This window comes from Neltuma alba, unplaced genomic scaffold (assembly GCF_004799145.2).
Source record: "Neltuma alba isolate B1F8T4 unplaced genomic scaffold, ASM479914v2 tig00010215_pilon, whole genome shotgun sequence".
NCBI classification, from domain to species: Eukaryota; Viridiplantae; Streptophyta; class Magnoliopsida; order Fabales; family Fabaceae; genus Neltuma; species Neltuma alba.
The window spans coordinates 17,911-35,820 of record NW_021635149.1 but is presented as its reverse complement, the minus strand read 5'-3'; positions in this window follow the sequence as shown (position 1 = coordinate 35,820).

The following is a 17,910-nucleotide window of genomic DNA, read 5'->3' as shown; positions in this document are numbered from 1 at the left end:
ATCACTATTCTACTGATAATAATTCGGTAATAAATATTCTTTAAGCTAGCCTCTGTACATCCAAAGGTGGGAAATAATTTTATAAATTAGGATAATATGTCACATAATTTATCCATATTTTTCCTTGAATTTTTGAGGCCTCTATATATTTTAAATAATGGAAATTGGCTAATTTTCCTTAATTAACCAAAAATTCCAATAATTACAAATAATTTCCTGATAAATTATTTTTAATCTCATATTCATCTTCTAAGCCTCAAACATTATTCTGTACCCTCCTTTCTATTTTTCATGACTTTCTGGGAATTTTCAGGAATTTTGGACATTATTTCCAATACTGCCCTTTCTTGACCGATCTTTTCAAAAATGACCGTTATGTCCCTATCCTGATTTTTCCTCATAGCCTGGATCCTCTACCAGTCTACTATACTATTTGGCCTTAGTTAGTCACAAATCATTCATCAATTAGAATAAAATTATCAGGGTGTGACAACTTGGCCCACAATTTGCCATTTGTCAAGCCCCTATTAGAGAGTAATTTAACTTTCCAAGTGTCAAGCCTTAAGTGGAGAAGAGTTTGACTTTTGAAAATTAATTACATTTGGATTAAGTTAATTAAGCGAGAGGTTATAAGAAGGAGTAGGCAATTGACACTTGGCATATCATTAAATGATGGTAGTTGAGATATTTTGGAGTATTAAGTGAGCTCTTCCTCTCCCATTTTCAGATCTATGGTTCGGCCAAGGGAAGAAGAGAGTGAAAAAAAGAGAGCTTGAAGTGGAAACAAGGAGAAAGCAACCATCTTGCATCAAGTAAGCTTAGAGTTAAGGTTGGTAGTTGATTCTATGTCGTTTCCTGCTCGATTCTCTTGTGTTTGATGGTCAAAAATTCTGCTTTTCCCTCTCTTGGTGGCTGGCCAAAATGAACAATGGTTAGGGGAGGGGAGTTTTGTTGTCAAACATTGTTAGAACACTATGATTTAAAGTGGTTTCAAGTGGTTGGTGTTGTTTTTTAAAAGATTTCATGGTTGAACTTTAAGGGGTATGTTTCGGCCACTTCAAGAACCCTAACCTAGGATGATATTTTTAATGTTTTGATGCTTCCATGGTGTTGAAAATGGAAAATGGCGTAGGGTAAACCTAAGAACAAGTGTTGGAAGCATTAAAATCAAGGTTGTGATTTTTGGATAATGAACCCTTTTGGTTCGGCCAAATGAACCCTTCCATGGTGTTGAAAATGGATTTTTTTTTAAATCCAAGACCATATTTGGATTCTACATGAAAAATCATATAGGAAGGAACCAAGAGAGAATTTTTAGGGTTAAGGAAACAAGCTCTAAAAATTAAGGAACAAAGAGGGAAGCTTTAAAGGGCTTAAGAATTTATTGAGTTTTGTTATTGATTTTTGATATGGTTTGGTTGGTAATGTTGCTACCCCTTTCATGATTTTAATGTTAAGGTTTATTAATTGTGGAGGAGAGGAAGAAGATCAAAGAATCATAAAAGCTTTTGGATCAAGGTAGTAAGATTTAATTAACTTTAATGTTGTTGGTTTTATTGATTGCTACGCAATTTCATGTGCTATTATGTGGTTGAGCTAAATGATGATGATGATGATGATTGGGCAGCTATACTCCTTGGTTTTAGTGTCTTGGCTATTACATGTTAGAGTACTACATGTATGAGGTAAAGTAGTTCCCTATTAATAGCAAAAGGTTGGAATGCTTGTAATTAATGCATATGATGTTATGGTTGATTATTCTTGCTACTAGGATTTCATTAAAATCTCACCATCCCAAAATAATCCAACATTTTAGGGCCTAAATCATCCAAAGGGAAGCTGTAAATTCAAGAGTAATTGTGGTGGTGAACCATGAGAAAACAATTCTATTTTGGTTATGTATAAGCATGCTTGGTTGGTGCTGTAACCCTAAGGAAGCTGTCAACTTGAAGCAGCATTTTGATTTGATCTCCTGAACGAATTTAACTGTGAAATTTTTCATGCTTAGAGATCACATCTCGAGCTTTAATTTTATAGGTAGCACATTAAAAATGGACAACTGTGCGATTTGTAATGATTTGTCAAAGTTAAGGTCTAGAATCTGAAAAAAAGGGTTTTTATCAAAATAACAGAGTTGACTTTCACAAAACTCTGGCACTTTCTCATAAGGAATTAATTTCTAAGATGATTTTTTCTTAAAAGGGCATTCAAGGAGCTCTTCACAGAATTTTGAATCACTCCATTTTGATTTTTCAAGATTAAGTTATGATTTTTTGAAATTGGACTAGAAAACTGGATTTTTACCATATGAACAGTAAAAATCTGTAAATCAGCGTTTTTTTAGGTATTTTTAAGCCCAAGACCATCTAATGTGGTCTAAAATATCTCAGAATAAATTCTAAACTGTACTAGAAGTAAGGTGTAACAAGAAGAGCATCACTTACTCTTTAGGTGTGTTATATAATACCATGTGGATTTATTTGAGGTGAGAAAATGGTGCCATAACATATCCCAGTAGTCCCAGGTAAGTTAGAACCCGAAAAAGTACCCGATACGGTGTAAAATGATAAAATAGGTGGAAGAATGCCTAAGGGATGTCATGAGGACACTTGTCACTACAAGACAAAGAGAGAAAAATGGATGGCCAAGATTTAATCTTGCAATTTTAAGATCAGTGGCCAAGATTTGTTCTTAAACTCTATAAATCCCCCCTCCCCCCTCATTTTGTCTAAGCTCAAGGAAACCATAGGGAAACTCTTACAAAATAAATTCTAAAGAGAGAAAGAAGAAGGAAAGAAAGGTCAAGTGATCCTATGTAAGATCAAGCTCTAAAATAAGGTATGTTCATGATTTTTGATATAGTTTTCACTACTCTTGTTGTTGTTGACCTTGGTTATAGATTTTAATGGTTTTTTGGAGCTTGAAACCCTAAGAGGGCATGCTGCATGAAATTCTTAAGAATAGTGGAAGATGAAATTGATGTTAGAATAATGTTTAAAGGTTTGAAAGGAACAAGAATCAAGTACTTTTATGTTGAAATTGGTTGAATTTCATGACTATGTAACTTGAGTAATATTTCAGTCAGGGCTAGTTTATAGAGAAAGAGTTTAATTTTGATTATTTTAAGCTTGGAAATGGGTTTTACATGCAAAATTGTGTGCGAATGGCATGTGAAATTAATTTTAGAAAGGTTGGAAATCAAGTTCAAAAGTTAGAAGTCAAAATAGTTCAAAGAAAACAAAGTATTGATGTTATTGATTACCATGGCTCTAATGAATGAATAAAAATAATGTGTTGCTGCATTTAAGGCCATGAGACATCAAGAAAAATGAATGGCAAAGGTTGAGTAAACAACCTTAATGGTTGGAAGCAAATAGGAGCAAGAAGAAAGCTGAAGGATATAAGGTAGTGAACTTACCTTTCTTGTATGCTTGATGTGCATGTTTGTGTGTTGATGTGCATTATGTGATTGGATGATGTTATGAGATGGTGATGCTTGCATGATATTTTAGCTCAATGATGTTTTCCTTGGCCATACATGTTAGTATGAAACATTGAGCATGAGAATATCTTATTAGTAAGCATGAGTTAGATCAAGTAAGCATGTCATACACTTGCATCCATCGTGCACGCATTGATGGTAATGTTTGCTACTGAGATTCTCCTAAATCTCATCCTCCCTTAACCAATCATAATAGGTGATAATGATTAAGTAAAGGATGCATGAAGTAAAGTAAGGAAAGAGGAAAAGAATTGAGGAAATTTATTGGATTACATTTTATAATTTGTATGTTCATGTATGATATCAATATGCCATTAATGTTATGTGATGTTAAATCATGATGATGGCATGTATAATTAATTTTGATAATATATGAAAATAGTTTATGGATTGATGGAATGAGATTATGCAATGAAAGGAATTAATCATGAATTATTAATATAAGTTAGGGAGATAAAGCATTCCTAAAGAAGCCACAAATTAGTGATAGGGTGAAGGTGAGGCAAACGATTGATTCTATCCATGAAATTTGGTATGGTTAAAGTACACATCATGAGCTTTGAAACAAGTAGTAGATCACCTAAAATGGATGTGTGTGCTAAGAGTTATGTTTGATCAAAGTTAAAGTAAAGAAACTAGAATGTACAGTTTTGACCAAATGAACAGTAAATTTTAATGAATAAACCTATGAATTAGCAAGGGTTAAATTTAGTATTATATTTTTTCCCTATAGAGAATTGAAAGAGTTTCAAATAAAATTTTGAATCACCTGAATACATCTATAATTAGTTATGATTTTTTAAAGTTGGACTAAAAATCTGGAATTTAACCAGTGAACAATAACCCGAGAACCAATTGCAAAATTTCGACTTACGGGCTTGTTTTGTAATTACTTAAACTGTAACGCTTCCAAACACATACTTTGAGGGGTTAAAGGGAGTATGTTTCATTTTGGTATCAGAGCAAAGGCTCTGATAAAGGTTGTGACAAGGGTTTAAATAGAACACTGGTTCAAGCAAAGCCCGGTATGGGAGTGATAAAGCCTTGTCGTTAAGGGCTCTCAAAAAAATACTAGAATTAAGCTTAGAAGTGCAGTGGCTCAACCCTAGGTCGATTCACAAGGAGGCTTGCTGTTCAAGAGTTTTGTCAATTAAATGCCTTCACAAATTATTAACAGTAGAAGTGATCTGGTTATTTATATTGAATTTCTGGTTTTGTAAATGTAGAATATAAATGTTTATATCTTTTGGTTTATCTAAGTGAGAAATTGTGAAGTGAATGAGTGATAGAATATCAGATATGAGTGAAGTGTTCTCCTGGAGATGTGCTCTACCTTCCTAGTCCAATTAAGATATTGGAGTGAAACCAAATTGAAAACACTGAACTAACAACTCGTTAATTCCCTTGCCAATTAGATTCCGAAATCGTGATAATCTCGGGACTCATTCAGTTGAGAATCAGAGGCGCAACAAATCAAGCTTCTCTATGACAATCACAACTGTGCACTGTCTTGAACATTAATCAAATCGATTATAAGGTCTGAAACAACTCGAATAGAAACTATAATCTGATTCTACTCAATAACAGAGAAGGCACTTTCAACTCGAATGTGCGATAGATTCATTGCTCTACTAATTCTCGAACATAATTCGTAAGCAATCCTGAAATCATAATATAAAATGAACAACTCGTCCAATTCACATTATAATTTCAGATCAGAACTGAAGAAACAAGAAACTTCTTGTTAAAGTGAGGACTCAAGCATCGGTTCCATCTCCAGGAAGAACACGGACACTTAGCTGCTCATAGCTGTAAGGAGAACTACACTGAGACGCTCCCAAATCACCATGGCAGAACCTTCACGGAAGAAAAGTAGATGATGGTGAGATGCGGATGAGATGGAGAGAGCTGAGACGGAGAGAGAGTGTATGGGAGAAGAATGGTGATCCCTTTCCAATCTCCTTCCCTTCATTTTGTAACTAACGCCCTCAATATGGTTAGGATCCGCGCCCTTCACGATGGAGCTCCAAGATCCGGTCATCTACTTCCTCCTCCCGCTTTGTTCGATCGTTTCTGGTTCAAATTGCTGATATGCATCATCCGCCGCAACGCCTTTGCCCATCCGCCGCGGCGCCTGTCCTGTACGGTGTCGTTTTGATTAGTGACCTGCGCTTCATGTAGACATCAATCCGCCGTGGCGCCTCTGATCATCTGCCGCGGCACCTTTTACCGAGAGTCCCATTAGAAATCCGCCGTGGCGCCTTCCCAAATCCGCTATGGCGCCTCAGACAGAACTGAAACTCCCTGAAATTCACACTAAAGCAGGGATCAAAGGTACACACAATTAAAATCATATAAAAACATGTAAAAACACCTGTAAAACCTCACAATTCCTCTCACCAACTCTTACGCACAATGGAAGCTAATTATGCCCAAAGTATGCAAATATAGATGGCAAAAGCATGAGTTTAGGCTAGAAATGTATGCAAATAATGAGACTTATCAACTCCCCCACACTTAGCTTTTGCACTCCTGGGCAAATCAAGTCTAAACATAATGTGAAAGAGAAGGATGAGAGATAAGGAATAAGCAAACTCGAAAATTCAGGTTACAACTGCAACTAATGATGATTCTTCAACCAATATCCATCCATGGAACATTCTAATGCAAAGAAACCAAGCAATGATATGTAATTTAATTTAAGTGAATAAGATATAGAAGACCACACAAGGGAATTAGTGTATCACTCAACTCACAAGTATCAAAGGTTCTTTCACTCAATTCACTTATTCAAATGCTCTACCATATGCTTGTAATAGCTCTACCTCTCCACCACTCAAATACATAAGTACTCAAGAATCAAAAGGACTTTTGTGGCTTGTAATGTAAGGGTGGGTAGGAGATGCACAAGGATGCATATGGAGATAGAGATAGTATGTGAACCAACGTGTAGAATTCAATAGCATTAGTAATGTTCAATTTAAGGTTTGATTCTTGATCTTGAATTCTTAAGCTATAAAGGTGCTTTTATTCCCACTTCCTCTTCTTTTCTTGCTTTTTCATTTCTTTTCAACTTTTCTATTCTCTTTCTCTCTTTTTTTTTTCTTTCTTTTACATTCGCATGTTTCTTCTTTTCTTTTTCTTTCTTTTTTTTTTTAAAAGTTCAAGTATGCATCTCCTCGTATCAATCCATCAATTGAATCCATCAAAATGCTAGTGATGAAATGAAATATGCATCCTTGTAGGAAAGAGGTTTTATAAATGAGAGTGAAATGAATGGAAAAATTCAGCTAAAAGGCTCAAATGGGTAACAAGGGATAAATCACGTAGGGTTTAGCCATTTGGTCTAAGTAGCTTATTTGAATGAATGCCTCAATCATGTTCAAGAGTACTAATGTTACATGTGGTCTTGATTAAGAACTAAGACAAGTTCTAGAGAGCATAAGAAATAAGTGAATGCACACATCAGAAATGAATATAAAGGCTCAAAGAATCCTTCCAACTAGGCTTTGTCTTCCATATTCATTCACTTAGGCTAAAGAACACATCATGCTTAATCTCAAAGTATTGGAAAATTTCACTTCATGATATCAATTTCCAAATCAAAATTAATCATAGATGCAACATTAAACTCTTGAAACAAGCTTAAACCTTCAAAAAGTTTTTTGAAAAATTGAGGATTTTACAAAACACACAAAACACACAAAAACACAGCATTCACTCCTCCACACTTGATCCTTGCATTGCCCTCAATGCAAATCTGAACAAAAGATAAGCAAGGACAGGTGGTAAAGGAAAGAGTGGACAAAACTAACATAACACAAGAAATAAAAACGACACTTTTTTTTTAGAAAAAAAAAAGAGTTTCAGCAAACAGGACAGCAGCAACCACATTCTTCCCCCACACTTACCTCTTGCATTGTCCTTAATACAAGCAGACTAAAGATGTAAGCCATGTAGATCAAACATATAGCAAGAGGCAGGAAATGGGATTACCAAAACAGAGGGAGATTATTCTAAACAGTTAACTACTATTTTTTCTACTGGGTTGGCCCCCTCCCCCACACTTATTCTAAACAAACAGCCCAAGATATGATTTCACAAGCAACTCAAAAAGATAAAGGGAGGAAAGGGACAACCGTATAGTTTAAAGCGCTTCAAGCTCTTGAATGAGAAGGTAGCATCTCTAATGATGAACATATGAGTTTCCAAGATATTTTTCAGCTCCAGTACCTTAGGTGGTGGTTCTGGGTCAATAGGAAGAGGTCTCACAATGTACGGTTCCTTCAAAAAGAAAGCATGATCAGATTTATCAAAACAGTCAATAAAATTCACAAAATATGTACCAGTAAAAGAGGTTGCACAAAAAGGAGAGTACTCAATATGTTCATGCTCAAGTATACTTAAATCCGGTGTTAAATCACAAGAGAGTATTTCATGTGAAAAACAATGAGCATATATAGCAATAAAAATTTGGTTCTGTACAACTCCTCTCTTAGTACCCAAGCTGTCAAAAATATGTGCAAACCCGTGGTGATCAATTTTAAATTTTATATTGTGCACAAGTCTGAATATGGCATGCTCATTATCATACAATTTAGAACCATGAATTTCCAAACCCTCAATATCAGGTGGAAGATCACATGACAATGTAGGATGCAAAAAATCATGAATACAATTTGTACCATCCAAAACAGATTTAGCATTGATTACAGTAAATATAGCCTGGAAATCAAAAGGGAATGTAGAATTAGAAGGCTTAATAATGGTAACAGCATTGTTGATAACACCCTTCATGGATTCAACATTTTGTGGTAATGTGATTTTGGTTCTAGTTTCACCTTCCTTTGCTCTTAATGATCCAGCACCTGCACGATCCAGCAAAACACCTTTCCCAAGGCCATTATCAAGTGAAACAAGAGAAATATCATCTTGAATTGAATTAAATGATGAATCAAAGTCATGTGAAGTGGAAAGCCAGCAATCAATTTCCTTACAAATGAGACATGGCACGTCACCTTTACATGCACAAAAACAAGAAGGAGGGTGGAAAGAAGAGAGGTTGGTGAATTCATCATCAAATTCAATTTTATCAGATAATTCCAATTCATTTAATGACTCTTGTGCACGTGAAAGGCCATTAATCAGGGAGTCAGAACCTTCATTAGCACTACACATATCAATATCATCTACTTTAACACCAGAAGAAATAGGAATCATGCAATCAACATGTTCATTAACATCATGACATTGATTTCCTAAATTCAGGCTCAAAGAAGGTTCACTGCTCTCAACATATTTATGCTTGTCATACTATCCAACACACAAGTGACTTGAAACATTTTCATTCAAAGCTTGACAAGAAACAAGAGAGACATCATCTTCATGCTCAAGAGGATTGGCTTCAATTACATCAGGCTCTAAAGTATTTTCATTAATATCAATAACACAAGGAATATCATCAACAATAGTTTCACAAGAAAAAGGAATAGAAGTAGGAGCAACCTTAAGAGATAGGGTTTTCTCTTCCTCTTCAATTTCTTGGATTGTTGGCATGACATGCAGTGGCTTTTTCTTTAACCTCTTAAGTCTGTGCTTTCTTTTCCTTGTCTTAAACCCAAATAGCTTGATCCTTCTTGGTTGCTTAGGAATTTCTTCCTTAGCTACTTCAGTCTCAGGCTTATCACAATTAGTAGTAGTACTTAAAGTACTATGACTACCCCCATTGTCAATTTGTGATGTAACATGTGTATCACTTCCCGGGTGTATTTCAATTCCAAAATCTTCACAAAAGCTATCACAGCATTGCAGTGATGGAGTATCAAAGTCTCTACTTTGAGGTGCTAGACTACTCATTTCTTGTCCTAAAGTACCTTCAGATTCTTGAGATGATGTCTCACTTTCTGATTCAACAGTAGCTTGAATTTCTTGCTCATCATCCAAATATTGAGCTTTAAACCATGGTTCACCCTCTTCACCATTTGATTTCTCCCAAAATATATGCATTATGAGTCTGTTTGACAATTCAACAATTTCATTCAGCTCTTCTAATTTCTCTTTTAATTTCCCACACTTCATAGCATCATTGAGTAGTCTTTCATGTCTCTCCTCTAATTGATTACTGGCTTCCCTCAAAGCATATATTCGATCACCATGGTTTTGAATTGAAAGAAGAGATTCAATTCCACTGGTGTGAAGCTCACAAATTGGTTCATCAGGTTGTTGGGAGGCTATGGAAAGGGAAGATTCTTTAGGAGCTTGAAACCTCACTTTTTCTACTACTTTAGCTTGTGCGAATGCTGGGAACAAATTTCCATGCTGCGAATAAGAATAGCTCGGTGCATACCCATATTCCTCTTGAGAGTTCCTATACATTGGGGCATAATATGGAAAATCATCATTAGGTCTAGAATAATAGGAATAAATCTTTCATCCTTCCAACAGTAATCCATGACTCAATTAAACAAAAGCACTAAAACCAATCAAAACAAACAAAACCAATCAAGAAAACATGAGATAGACTCAGGCGCTGCGGCCTTTATCTTAAGGCGCCGCGGCCTCTGAGACAGAGAGCTACAAAATGCAAGAGTACTTAAGGTGCCGCGGCAGATTGTGAAATGTGTCGCGGCGCTCTGGACAGAAAGCTCGAAAACTAGTAGAAAACACTCTGAATCATATGCAGAAATACAAGAACACTAAAATACAAAGATTAAACCATGATCCAGCTGAATTTTTGGGACAAGAATACTCACATATCAAAGCTATGAGACCACAAAATGTAATCACAAGAATCAAAAACAATAAACACTGTAAAACAAATTTAACTGACACTTAACTAACTAAAACCTTGAGCAACCGTGCTTCCCCGGCAACGGCGCCATTTGATGAAGCCTTGTCGTTAAGGGCTCTCAAAAAAATACTAGAATTAAGCTTAGAAGTGCAGTGGCTCAACCCTAGGTCGATTCACAAGGAGGCTTGCTGTTCAAGAGTTTTGTCAATTAAATGCCTTCACAAATTATTAACAGTAGAAGTGATCTGGTTATTTATATTGAATTTCTGGTTTTGTAAATGTAGAATATAAATGTTTATATCTTTTGGTTTATCTAAGTGAGAAATTGTGAAGTGAATGAGTGATAGAATATCAAATATGAGTGAAACCAAATTGAAAAGACTGAACTAGCAACTCGTTAATTCCCTTGCCAATTAGGTTCCGAAACCGCAATAATTTCGGGACTCATTCAGTTGAGAATCAAAGGCGCAACAAATCAAGCTTCTCTATGACAATCACAACTGTGCACTGTCTTGAACATTAATCAAATCGATTATAAGGTCTGAAACAACTCGAACAGAAACTATAATCTGATTCTACTCAATAACAGAGAAGGCACTTTCAACTCGAATGTGCGATAGATTCATTGCTCTACTAATTCTTGAACATAATTCGTAAGCAATCCTGAAATCATAATATAAAATGAACAACTCGTCCAATTCACATTATAATTTCAGATCAGAACTGAAGAAACAAGAAACTTCTTGTTAAAGTGAGGACTCAGCATCAGTTCCATCTCCAGGAAGAACACGGACACTTAGCTGCTCATAGCTGTAAGGAGAACTACACTGAGACGCTCCCAAATCACCATGGCAGAACCTTCACGAAGAAAAGTAGATGATGGTGAGATGCGGATGAGATGGAGAGAGCTGAGACGGAGAGAGAGTGTATGGGAGAAGAATGGTGATCCCTTTCCAATCTCCTTCCCTTCATTTTGTAACTAACGCCCTCAATATGGTTAGGATCCGCGCCCTTCAGGATGGAGCTCCAAGATCCGGTCATCTACTTCCTCCTCCCGCTTTGGTCGATCGTTTCTGGTTCAAATTGCTGATATGAGTCATCCGTCGCGGTGCCTTTGCCCATCCACCGCGGCGCCTGTCCTGTACGGTGTCGTTTTGATTAGTGACCTGCGCTTCATGTAGACATCAATCCGCCGTGGCGCCTCTGATCATCCGTCGCGGTGCCTTTTACCGAGAGTCCCATTAGAAATCCACCGTGGCGCCTTCCCAAATCCACTGTGGCGCCTCAGACAGAACTGAAACTCCCTGAAATTCACACCAAAGCAGGGATCAAAGGTACACACAATTAAAATCATATAAAAACATGTAAAAACACCTGTAAAACCTCACAATTCCTCTCACCAACTCTTACGCACAATGGAAGCTAATTATGCCCAAAGTATGCAAATATAGATGGCAAAAGCATGAGTTTAGGCTAGAAATGTATGCAAATAATGAGACTTATCAGGGAGAAAACCTTACCTAGAAAGTGATAGGTTACTAATTGGTCCAACTAAGGTTAAGAGATTGAAGTGATTCTCCAAGGGAAATGGATACAGAGGAGAAGTAAGGAATGACAGAAAGTAATCTAAGAGACTCCCTCTTAGGAAAAGAATGGTTGAGTTGAGAGAGCTTGATCTGGGTGTGAGTCAAAGTCAAAGGACTCCCCTAAAAGGTAGTGGCTAAGAGTACAATAAGCCAGTCAGGGGTATGAGTTAGTGCCCTAGTAGGGGAACCAAGTGGCAACCTAAACCTTAAGTAATCGTTGTGACCTCGATAGAGGCAAGGTAATAGGACAAGATACTTGAGGTTTATTCAAATCCCTAAATAGAGGTAGAAACCCTTAAGGGATAGTAAACCAAGAGGGATAGAGATTAGATGATATTGAATGAAGAATTAATGATAAGTTAGGTACCTGACCTAGACACAACACAACAAGATGATTAAATATTCGCTGTGTGATGTGATCAGTGTATAATGATCAATACTTAACCATAGAAATGATTAGTCAGAAGGTAAAGAAAGTTGGAAAGAGTAGAGTCAAGCAAAATCCCTCTTAAGGATAGAGTTGAATAGAAATAGATGAGAATGTGATAATTGATGGTTGCACTGGGAATTGATGTATAGAAGGAGATAAGTAAGTTCCTGATGATGCCCAACACCTGATGATGCTTAGATATACAGTAATGTTTAGGACTAGTAAGTATCCCTTTATGTCCCTAAGGCATCTATGAGAAGTGCGACTATAGCACTTAGGCCAGTAAGGAATGCAAGAGGTGAGATTCTTATGGATAGATGCCATTGCCATAGTGACCGAATGAGTCAGGTTAGGAGGCTCCCCTAATAGGGATTTGACATACAAGAAGGTGCCAGGACAGAGATTAAGTAACCAGCAGGTCTTGGCTATAGAATGTCTCTCAGATTGGGAGGTGGTTCTCCATCACAATGTTGATGCCGCTCTACTAAGAGTAAGCTGTTGTCTGAAAGGAAGGAAGGAAACCATTGCGATGGGGTTGACAATGTTATAAAGGTCATAGCACATCCTCCCAAAGCGGTAGAGTTAGCGCTATACCTATAAAAGTGTTATGTCTTTCATCAAGGCAGGGAAAGTAGTTGAGTGACGTTGCTCTGGAACAAGCAATACGTTCTCTCCCATCCCCACAGAAAAGAGTAACAATAGCTGAGGAAAGACTCATGGAGTTAACCTTACCCTAATGAGAGTGATCGAGGCCGGACTGTCGCCTTTCGGATCGTTAAGAAAGTGAGTTGCACTAGAAAAAATACAGTATATGATGCAACCAGTCGTTCTTCTCGAGGAGCTTGTTATTGGAAATCCTAGTCTAAGTTGGTTTTCAAAAACATTGTAAATTTGAGTGAGTAAAAAGGGGGTTTTAGTTGTTTTAAAGGTGGTGCAACAAATGTAAAATGCAGAAAGTTAACTATTTTTGGTATTTTAAATGAATAAAGAAATGTTTTGGATTAAAAGGGAATTATGGTTAAACAGTCTCTTTATGATGAAAACTCAGCTATCACTGCTCTTTAGAATGATTGGGAGTTTTAGAAAACCTCTAAGTTTGCAGAAAAGCCCAAGTAATCACTTGGATCCAATGTCTTAATTAATGAAAACTCACTTTAATCAAAGTTAATTAACATCTCTTAAGACACTGCTGAAAACCGCTTAGAGTGTAGATGAATGGATGATGCAAATGCCCTCTGAATGTCAATCGACACACACAGAATACCAAGTGCATAGATTAATCAACAATAATCACTAAAAATCAAACTGAACACAAGGATTCAAACTGAAATATTAAATAGATTAATCAATATTAGCATCATCCAATCTAAATACAATAAAATAGTCTAAACACAATTTACAATCATAAACCTAGTTTGATACAAGTGCAGAAAGTTCCTAAATCTAGAAATATTCAACACAGCATTAAACACAGGTTTAGACTATAGAAAAAGAACTCCCCGATTAAGTCATTAAGCTCAAGCTTTGTTCTCCATCACTAAGAGGCTAAGGGATTTAGCCTCTCATGCCTTCAAACCAATGACAATCACTCTAAGAATGAACAGCCATGGTTAAAGCTAAGAATGAAGTTGGAAAAATGGAGAAGAAGGTGGTTGGAGTGGTTTGATCGGTCTAGAAATGCAGAAAATGATGAACAGATGAAGAAAAATGGAAGTTTTGGGTATAGGATCAATGGAGACTTGAGAGAAAATGATGGTGGCTTAACCTTGTGCAAATTTGCAAAATAGAAGAGTGTCTTTTCGTGGTGGCTGCCCCCCTTAGGTATAGAAGCTCAGAAACCTATTGCAAAACACACAGCTTCACTTAACGCACTCAGGTTGTGACCTCAGGAATGTAAGGTCGTGACTCGGGGGGTCAGGTCACGACCTGATAAGTTCCATGTCGTGACCTGGGAAGACAAAGAGCTTTCATCTTAACTTAGGTCCAAAATGCATAATTTCACTGAGGCATCCAGATCGCAACCTCAAGAATCTATATCGTGACTTGAGGAGGCAGAATACTCCCAACTCTTGTGTTTTGGTCCTTGTAACATTTTGGCTCCATCCATTCTCCATCATGGTTCATGGGTCCTTCTCCAATTGCCTGAAAATCACAACAAGGAACTTTGTAAAGACCAACTGATTACAAATCAAGGCAATTAAAATTGAGAAGAGAAAAATGACCCTTTTTACCCCTTAAACAGCAAAATGCAATGCATGACTCAATGTAATCAAATGGATATAAATGCACGCATAATGAGGGTAAAATTGTTACAAAACATTAGAAAACACTTGAGAAAACCATGTAAAGATTGGGTTCTATCAGAGAGTGAAGTTGGCCAAGAGTAATGAAGGGATGGAATACCTAAGAAGATGATAGAGATAATTTTACAAGACCTCTCCCTATAAGATAAAAGAGAAAATCGTAAGACATGGCGAATTGGCATAGATATGATGATCAGCCCAAAAGGCCATGGATATGAGGCAATGGCCTAGAGAATTAAAAAGGCACAATGAAAAAGGAACTAGCCTGAGGTAGCTAAAAGTTAGGAGAAAAGGAAACCCAGGAAAGATGAATGATTCTAGAGTAGATAGAAAGGATTAAATAAGGCCTAAGAAGACAATATTGGCATTTGTAATCAGTCTAGTGGAATAATCAGTCAAGTTACCAGCTAAGGGTAGGTGACTTATTCTTTAACTCAATCCACTGGTCTAAAGGCTCTAAAGAATGGAACATGGCTCAGTATAATGTGAAAGAATCCAGGGTCATGATAGATCTTAAAGAGGCTTACAAGAAAGCGGGTAGCTCTCAAGGTCATAGTAAACCAAGCCTAAAGGAAGGTTATTGAGCCATAAGGGTAGTATCTCTTTAGAACGTGAGAATGAGATGACCAGAGATGAATTTAAGATGAGGAAACCTCCTCAGGTTGGTTGCTTAGTATAAAGAGAGTACCCTTGACTTTTCCCTACACACTATTATTGTTAAATAGGTCGAGCTTAATTCTGTTCTAGTCAATGAAGGAAAGTGAGGAAAGTAAAAATTAAGCGAACCACATGCTATAAGTCCTAAAAGTTATGCATTCAGGCAAGCTGTATATGAAATGAGAATATAAAAGAAAGAAGATAGGCCCTTAAGATAAAGATGAAAAAGGTAGAGTATGCCAAAAAGAATAGATAAAGGCAGTGTTAGAGGAACCTAAAATGCCATCGTATAGTAAAAGACGATGAGGACAGGTATACTGCTATGGCATTATTATGAAAGAATGGGCCTAAAATATAGAAAAAGTGGGAGCGGTGATGATAAAATACATGAAAGCAAAGGCCATGCTCATATAAATAACAAAAAAGTAAGAAAGGGCAAGCTATGTAAGAAGGGATTCTAGGATTGAAACCTATCAATGAGGTATAATAAAAAGTTGAAAAGGCCAAAGTTGAATATAAGTGGGGATATTCTCCTTATTTGACCTCTCATTAAGGGTAAAGATAGAGGTTTGACCCAGAAATTTCAAGGATGAAATTTCTTTTGAGAGGGGGAGAATTGTCACATCCTGAATTTTGGACCTAAGAGTACTGAAAAATTAGCCTGAAATGGCAAGCTACTAGACCCTTATGGCAGGAGTCTCGGAAGTTCCCTAAAAGAATAGAAAGATTCTCAGAGACCAAATTGCAAAGCAAAAATTTACTGGGACTAAGAAAAGAGAAAGTTAGAGACTCTAGTGAAGTCTTGAGACCTAGGAATAATAAATAGAGATGAATGTATGTCAAAGGTTATGTTGGAGGCCTTAACGAGGTGAATTATTGTCACATCCCAAATTTTTGGCTTATATAAAATAGCCTAAAGAAGGTAGGCTACTAAGTCCCTTGAGCAGAAGTCTCAAAGATGTGAAAGGAAGCTAGAATGAGAATAGGGACTAGACAGCAAAGTAAAAGTTTTCAGGGGCTGAAGCGTAATCAAAGCTAGAGACTCCAGTAAAGTCTTAAGGGCCCAGAAAGAGAAAAGAGGCTAGAAACATTCCAAGGGTTAAGATAGAAACCTCGAAGAGATTGTTCTATAAAGTTAAGTCCAAGCAGGGACTAAACTATAAATTCAAAAAGTTATGGCCGACAGGGGTAAAAATGAAAAGTATATAGGAAATTCTAGGAAAAATCCCTAAAAATGAAAAATAATATTCTAAGACTCTTTTGTGAAGGTAAATGACAAAAATATCCTTAAGGCAGCTTAAATAGAATTTATGAGGTTATGGTCGGTAAAAAATACACCGTTTGAGGTAATTAATTAAAATAGCAAGAGACCTCAAAAATATACACAAAAAAGAGGTTAAATAGTTGAAAGGTTGTAATAATTTATAAAATTAGTCTCGCAAATAAAAGACCAGTGGAATGGCTTTAATAAATTAAAAAGCCGATTATGCCGATAAAAGGGCATTTTAGTGAATGAGTTTTATGCAAGGCTTAAAGGATGTGTTATGGCCTCAGAAAATTTATAAATATTCTCTAGAATAAAAAGGAGTTTATAGAGCAGACAAAAGAATTTTTTGAGCTTCAAAAGGTGAAAATTGCCTTGACTGTCTTTGTTTACACCTTGGGGCCAATTTCAAAAATTTATCCAAGGATGGTACTATAGGCACAACCTCGGGTCGTTTCACTTGTAGAACCGAAATTAAGATCCTAGATTAACTAAATGCCATGGTTATGCAAATTAAGTTGGAAAAGGTTGGGGGTTTTCATTGACTCTTGTAATTAAGGTAAAATGCAATAGAATGTAAATGTATTTTTGGATTTTTGGGAGATTAAAATGAAATGGATGAAAATCAAGTACTGAATCAATTGATAAAACCTCTTGAAAATGGATTCTTGGCAATCATAGTTCTCTTAAGATGTGGGAGTTTTAGAAATTCATTAGGTTTTCTTGATAACAACCTCAATAACTCATTGAGTCCAATGCTTACATCAATGAACTCATTAATGAAAACATTGTTAAGCTTCCCTAATGTGCAATTAAGAATGATTAATGCAAAAGGTTCAATGCAACAAAAAATCAACTCATCATCTAAACATGACCATGTAAGATAGAGAGAATCAAGAAAGCTACAAAGAACATATATGTAACTACATATATTGAAGCATGAAATCCAACATTAACCAATCCAACTACAAATATGAATCATCAACTAATGATTACATATCAATCAAAGTCTTTAACTAAGAATTTACAAATCCTAGACCTAGGAATTCATAAATACATAGCTAAACTAAGATGAAACTGAAACTCCCCTTTTAAGCTCTTAGAACTCATGCCAATCATCCATCTTCAAGAGTTGGAGGAAGCCTAGCCACTCATGGTGTGCAGAAACATCTCCATTGAAATTGACTCAGTGTTACCCATGGATAAAGATGACAGTGGAAGGTGAGGGTTTAGGGTTCTGGTGGGAGAGATGAGAGAAGATGAAGAGAAAAACGTGGATGGCGGCTGAATATTCATGTCTGACCTCACTCATACCGAAAATAGGGTTTCTAACCTGAATATGACGTGTCTAGGTCGGTTCATGGAAGTGGGCAAGTCA